This window comes from Triticum urartu, chromosome 3A (assembly GCF_056163025.1).
Source record: "Triticum urartu cultivar PI428250 chromosome 3A, HENAU_Tu73, whole genome shotgun sequence".
Lineage (NCBI taxonomy): Eukaryota > Viridiplantae > Streptophyta > Magnoliopsida > Poales > Poaceae > Triticum > Triticum urartu.
In genome coordinates, this window is record NC_141875.1 from 65665215 (window position 1) to 65672872 (window position 7658).

Below are 7658 nucleotides of genomic sequence, written 5' to 3' on the forward strand. Positions count from 1 at the left end.
ATGTCCTAAAACACTCAGAAGATTAAGATTGCGTCGACATCCCTCAAAAGAAGGCAAGGGCAAGGGCTTAGAGAAAATATCAGCAAGTTGATCCTTAGAAGAAACAAACTTGATCTGAAGAAGCTTCTGAGCAACACGTTCCCTCACAAAGTGATAGTCAACTTCGATGTGCTTCGTTCGGGCGTGAAATACTGGATTGGATGAAAGGTATGTAGCACCGATGTTATCACACCACACAGGCGGCTGAGTTGGAGAGACCTTCAACTCCCGAAGCAACGACTGCACCCACATGATCTCAGCTGTGGAATTAGCAACCGCTTTGTACTCAGCTTCAGTACTACTCCGAGACATCGTAGCTTGCCTGCGAGCTTGCCAGGCGATCAAGTTAGGTCCAAAGAACACAACATGTCCCCCCGTGGATCGCCTGTCATCAGGACTACCAGCCCAGTCGGCATCAGAAAAAGCGGAGATCAGTCCAGAAGGCGCCGACTGAAGATGAAGACCATATGAACCAGTGTGACGAACATAGCGCAAGATCCGCTTAACAGTAGACCAGTGAGAATCACGCGGCGCATGAAGATACTGGCACACACGGTTCACTGCAAACGATATGTCTGGTCGAGTGATGAGCAAGTATTGCAGTGCACCAACAATGCTGCGATACTCAGTGGCATCCTCAGGAGTAAGCAAGTCACCAGCAAGAGCTGTCAGTTTGTCCGTGAAAGACATGGGAGTCGTAGCAGGCTTGCACTGCAACATACCTGCACGACGGAGGAGATCCTGGGAGTACTTCTTCTGAGTAAGAGTCAAGCCACCATCAGAATGAAGAACCTCGAGACCCAGAAAATAATGCAGTCTCCCAAGATCCTTAACAGCAAACTCAGCACCAAGAGAGGACACCAGCCGATCTGTAGCAGCAGCAGACGAACTAACAAGGATGATGTCATCAATATAGACCAGAATGTACATAGTCACCTCCGGTCACTGAAGGATAAACAAATACGTGTCCGCTGCAGAAGACACAAACCCATGAGCACGAAGAGCAGCGCCAAGACGTGCATGCCACACACGAGGTGTAGCGCCCCGAGTCCGATGTGCCAGGTGTCCTCTAGTTATTTGCTGTTGTTGCCTTGTCTTTGCTTGCGTGTCATGCATTGCATATCATGTCATCATGTGCATTTCATTTGCATACGTGTTCGTCTCATGCATCCGAGCATTTTCCCCGTTGTCCGTTTTGTATTCCGGCGCTCCTATCTTCTCCGGTGGTCCTTTCTACCTCTTTTTCATGTGCGGGTGTTAAACATTTCCGTATTGGACCGCGACTTGCCAAGCGGCCTTGGTTTACTACCGGTAGACCGCCTGTCAAGTTTCGTACCATTTGGACTTCGTTTGATACTCCAACGGTCAACCGAGGGACCGAGAAGGCCTCGTGTGTGTTGCAGCCCAACACCCCTCCAATTTGGCCCCAAACCCACTTAAACCTCCTCCATCATCTCGGTCGTTCGATCACGATCGCGTGGCCGAAAATCGCACCTCATTTGGACTCTCCTAGCTCCCTCTACCTATATATATGTGATCCCCTCCCCAAAAATCGCGGGACAAACCCTAGATCTTACCTCTCTCCGTGCCGCCGGACATGTCCGCCCGCCGACGGACGCGTCCACCCAGCCGGCCACCTCACCCCGCCCAATGAGGGAGTGCCACCTCAGCGCCGCCGCTCCCGCGCCCAATCGCACCATGCCACTTGGCGCCCCGCCGCCCTCGCCTCCCACCGGCCCGCGAGGCCCGTGCCTGGCCCTCGGGGCTCGTCCTCTTCGCCGCCGCACGGCTGCGCGCCTCCCGCGCTGGGTCGTCGCGCCGTTCGCCGTCCGCCAGCCGGAGCTCGCCGCCGCCTCAACCGCCGCCGCCGCGCAAGCTCGCCGGAGCACCCGCGCCTCCACGACGCCGGTCGCCTCCGCCGCCTTGGAGCTCGTCCGCTGGTGCCTCCCCCATACGTTTGCCGGAGCTCGAGCCACCCCGCTGGAGTTCGTCCTCGAGCTCACCGGAGTTACTCCGGCCGGATCCGGAGAGAGTGGGATGAGATCCACCACCCCCTCGATCCAAACGACTTCGTCCCGATCTGGAACCACCCCGTCCCGGATCTCCTCGTCCTCCCGTTGACTTTTCCCGGAGAGGTCTATATTTCACTAAGTCCCCGAGTTTTCCATGTTTCATACGCCCATGTTCATCATGCCGTAACTTTGCATCCGTAGATCCATTTTGGGCATATAGCATATCAAAATGTTCGTCTCAGAGAGTACATCATTTCATATCATTGCATCATTTTTGTTTGAGTTCATCTTGATGCCTGAAATGATGTTGGAAGAGTGCTATTTGAGATAGTTGCCAGATCTGCTGCTCCAAATAGGTATTTGTCATTTTTGCCATGATTAATGTGTGCATGATATGCCCCTGAGCTCTACATGTATTTCGTTATATGCTTTGCCATCTATCCATAGGTGCCATCCATGTATTTTTGTGATGTGTGTGGTGACTAGCACAAGCTTGCAAAGTGGAGCATTCGTTAATGCTGATTTCGGGGACTTAGCAATTCCACTAAGTCCTTGATCTGTTTACCTCATTATGCCATATGTTCATGTTGTTTCCTAGTGATCCGTGCCTATTTTGAGGATGATCAGTAAGGATGATTTGTTAATCTTGTAGTGCTCTATCCATCCATGTCTTTGTTTGCAATTATGGAGAACTCGAACTTGAGTCAATCGAGCTCTACTTTTGCTATTTTGTGAATCTGGGCAGATTGTCTACTTGTTAGCGATTTTGCCGAGGATGTTGTAGTTGATCCGTGCACGCTATGTTGTTGTTCTTGCCATGTCTAGCTTGTATAATATGTATTATTGTTGGGTGTATGTTTAGATTGTCATGACTTGCTCTGTAGTGAGTGCATCGAGCTCGTAAACATGCCTACTTGATATCTGGTTTGCATGCTCCAATTTTTCTCTAAGTCTGTGATCTGTTTATGTTTTTGCGATGTTCACATGCTTCCATTTTTTTGTGATCCCTTTTGGCTCAAGGTCACTAAGGGACTTTTGTTAAGCTCTTTGAGTAGCTCCATGACATGCCTTGCTTTGCCATGTTCAGGCCCTGTAACATATAGTTTTCATGCTCCAAAGTGTGCTACCTGATCTGAAATTCCAGACAAGTGTTAATTTCACTAAGTCTGAGATCTGTTTACCAATTGCACTTTTGCCTTGCTTGTTTGAACCTGTTAATGGATGCATTGGCCGTAGCTCAGTGTTAATCTTTTGTTAAGAATCATGAATGGATCCCTCCCATGTATTGTGTTGCCATGTTTGGGTGCTGTAGCATGTTCATCTTGTTGCATTTAGATGGCTACTTGCTGTATATCGCAGACCGGTGCCATATTTGTTTTGCTTGCCATTTCCAAACCGTGACTCCGATTCCGGCGTTCTTTGTATCGTTTTCAAGCGATTTCACCTCACCTTTCCAGTGGCACACTTGGATTTCCATGTTGAGGCCAGGTTCCATCTTTCCTTTGCAAATCATGCATATGCATCGCATACCGCATCCCGCATATCATACCATGTTCTTGTGTTGGTTGTTTACTATGTTGTGTGCTTCTTTCCGGTGTTTGCTTCTTCGGGTTGGTTCCGGTAACGTCGCGTTTGTGAGGACCCGTTCAACTACGTCCGTTTGTCTTCTTCACGGACTTGTTCTTCTTCCTTGCGGGATTTCAGGCAAGATGATCATACCCTCGAAATCACTTCTATCTTTGCTTGCTAGTTGCCCGCTCTTTTGCTATGCCTATGCTGCGATACCTACCACTTGCTTATCATGCCTCCTATATTGTTGAACCAAGCCTCTAACCCACCTTGTCCTAGCAAACCGTTGATTGGCTATATTACCGCCTTGCTCAGCCCCTCTTATAGCGTTGTTAGTTGCAGGGGAAGATTGAAGTTTGTTCCTTGTTGGAACATGGAGATGTTGTTCCTTGTTGGAACATTCTTACTTGTTGGGATATCACAATATATCTTATTTAATTAATGCATCTATATACTTGGTAAAGGGTGGAAGGCTCGGCCTTATGCCTGGTGTTTTGTTCCACTCTTGCCGCCCTAGTTTCCTCCATACCGGTGTTATGTTCCCGGATTTTGCGTTCCTTACGCGGTTGGGTTATAATGGGAACCCCTTGACAGTTCACTTTGAATAAAACTCCTCCAGCAAGGCCCAACCTTGGTTTTACCATTCGCCACCTAGCCTTTTTCCCTTGGGAGTCGCGCATCCCGAGGGTCATCTTTATTTTAACCCCCCCAGGCCAGTGCTTGTCTAAGTGTTGGTCCAAACTAGAGCCCCTTGCAGCGCCACTTCGGGGAAACTCGAGGGCTGGTTTTAGTTGTACGGATTGCTTATCCGGTGTTGCCCTGAGAACGAGATATGTGCAACTCCTATCGGGATGTTGGCGCATCGGGTGGTCTTGCTGGACTTGTTTTACCATTGTCGAGTATGTCTTGTAGAACCGGGATACCGAGTCTGATCGGAATGTCTCGGGAGGAGGTCTATTCCTTCGTTGACCGTGAGAGCTTGTCATGGGCTAAGTTGGGACACCCCTGCAGGGTTTTGAACTTTTGAAAGCCGTGCCCGCGGTTATGGGAAGATGGGAATTTATTATCATCCGGTTGTAGAAAACCTGAAGTTGACCTTAATTAAAATGCATCAACTGCGTGTGTTACCATGATGGTCTCTTCTCGGCGGAGTCCGGGAAGTGAACACGGTGTTGGAGTTATGCTTGACGTAGGTTGTTCTAGGATCACTTCTTGATCATACTTTTATCGACCGTGCTTTGCCTTCTCTTCTCGCTCTCATTTGCGTATGTTAGCCACCATATATGCTAGTCGCTTGCTGCAGCTCCACCTCATACCTTTACCTTACCCATAAGCTTAAATAGTCTTGATCGCGAGGGTGCGAGATTGCTGAGTCCCCGTGGCTCACAGATACTTCCGAAACCAGCTTGCAGGTGCCGATGAGTCCGTGCAGATGACGCAACCAAGCTCTAGGAGGAGCTCGATGAAGATCTTGTCCTTTGTGTTGTTTCGTTCTAGTTGATCAGTAGTGGAGCCCAGTTGGGGTCGATCGGGGGCCTTGTCTCTTTTGGGGTTCTTCTTTTATTTTGGTTTCGTAGTCGGACCTTGATTGTACTTGGATGATGTAATGCTTTATTCATGTAATTGTGTGAAGTGGCGATTGTAAGCCAACTATGTATCTCTTTCCCTTATGTATCACATGGGTTGTGTGAAGATTACCTCACTTGCGATATTGCTTTCAATGCGGTTATGCCTCTAAGTCGTGCTTCGACACGTGGGAGATATAGCCGCATCAAGGGTGTTACACGAGGGGCCTGCTTCAGACCATAAAGAGCTTTGACAAGACGACACAGATGATGTGGCTGAGCAGGATCAACAAAACCAGGCGGCTGACGCATAGAAACCTCTTCTTCCAGAACTCCATGGAGAAAAGCATTCTGAACGTCAAGCTATCGAAGCGACCATCCTCGAGTAACAGCCAAGGAGAGAAGAACACGAATAGTGGTTGGTTTAATAACAGGACTGAATGTGTCTGCATAATCAATACCATACCGTTGTTTGAATCCCTTGGCAACCAGACATGCCTTGTATCTCTCAATGGAACCATCAGCATGTTTCTTCACCTTGAATACCCATTTAGAGTCAATGACATTGACACCAGATGGAGGTGGAACCAGGCGCCAAGTGTTGTTTCGTTGAAGAGCATGAATCTCCTGCTCCATCGCAGCACGCCAGTGTGGAATGCCAAGTGCTGCCTGAAAATGTCGTGGTTCAGTCGTAGGGTCAGCCTCAGCATGCGCCATACAGGCCGCAAGCCATGCAACAGTGCTGTCAGTGCGCTTCTTCGGTTGGAAGATGCCACTCTTGCTGCGAGTATGAGGACGCAGGACGACAGGCGGAGGTGGCGGTGGAGCAGCCACTGTCCATCAGCGGCGAAGCCGGCGAAGAAGACATGCCTGGAGTGGTCGGTGAAGACGAGCCACTCGAAGCAACGATCGACGAAGCCATACGCTCAGGTGACTGTGCCGCGGGAGCAGCCAGCCCAGGGAGCAACGCCGCGGGGTCAGCCGGCCTAGGCGACATCACCGCGGGGTCAGCTGGCCCAGGTGACAACGAGGCCAAGGGCCCAGGCGACCCAGGCGACAGCGCCGCGGAGTTAGCCGGCATAGGCAACAACGAGGCCATGGACCCAGGCGACATGGGTGCCTCGTCGGATCCACGTGCATGTCCCATGTACGCGCGATTGACATCATGAGCAGCCGATGTAGCAGCAGGCGCAGCCGGCGTAGCGGCGGCTGGCGCAGGTGAGGCCTCATTATCATCCTCAAGAAGCTCAAGTCGCGCACCTCGTCCAGTCCCTGCACCATGGTTAGCAACAACAAAGGAGAATATGCAACATCCACAAACTGATCAGGCAAAACTGGAAAAGAGTGCAACTCGGTGACGGGAGTATCAGTGGAAGATGTGAGTGTGGAAGAAGGGAAGACAGTCTCATCAAACACAACATCACGAGAAATGTAAACACGATTCGTTGGAATGTGGAGACACTTGTAACCTTTGTGGAGAGGACTGTACCCAAGGAACACACATTTTTTTGATTGATACTCAAGTTTATGCTTGTTGTACGGACGAAGATGTGGCCAACACGCACAACCAAACACTTTAAGAAAGGAGTAATTTGGAGTTTCATGAAGCAACACCTCGAGAGGAGACTTCATACGGAGAAGTCGTGTGGGAGTCCTGTTTATCAAAAAAAAGCAGTGACAAAAGCATCGCTCCAGAACCTAAAAGGAACAGAGGCATGTGGAAGAAGGGTTAGACCAGTTTCAACTATGTGACGGTGCTTGCGCTCAGCTGCACCGTTCTGCTGATGTGTATGAGGACAAGACACATGGTGTGATATGCCAAGCTTCTGAAAGAAGGTGTTGAGATTACGATATTCCCCCCACCCCCAGTTGGATTGAACATTGATAATTTTGTGCTTAAGCAACCGCTCAACATGTGCTTGAAATTGCATAAAGACATGAAACACATCAGATTTGCGCTTAATAAGATAAATCCAAGTAAAGCAACTGAAAACATCGATGAAATTGACATAATAGTTGTGACCACTGACAGAAGTTTGGGCATAGCCCCACACATCTGAAAACACAAGTTCGAGAGGAGCCTTGACAACACGACTCGATACAGAAAAAGCCAACTGATGACTCTTGCCTTGTTGACAGGCATCACACTATAGAAACTCCTTATTACTCGACTCGACAGGAAGACTATGATGATGAAGCACATGTGTAGGATCTAGAAGTACATGTGTCTAGAGGGGGGGTGATTAGACACTTAGTGCTAAAGTTGCAATTTTTAGGCCTTTTTGGTTTGAGTGGAGTTTTAGGCACAATTTCAACATACACAATACATATCAAGCAAGCATGCAAAGAGTATATGAGCAGTGGAATGTAAAGCATGCAACTTGCAAGAATGTAAGGGGAAGGGTTTGGAGAATTCAAACGCAATTGGAGACACGGATGTTTTTCCCGTGGTTCGGATAGGTGGTGCTATCCT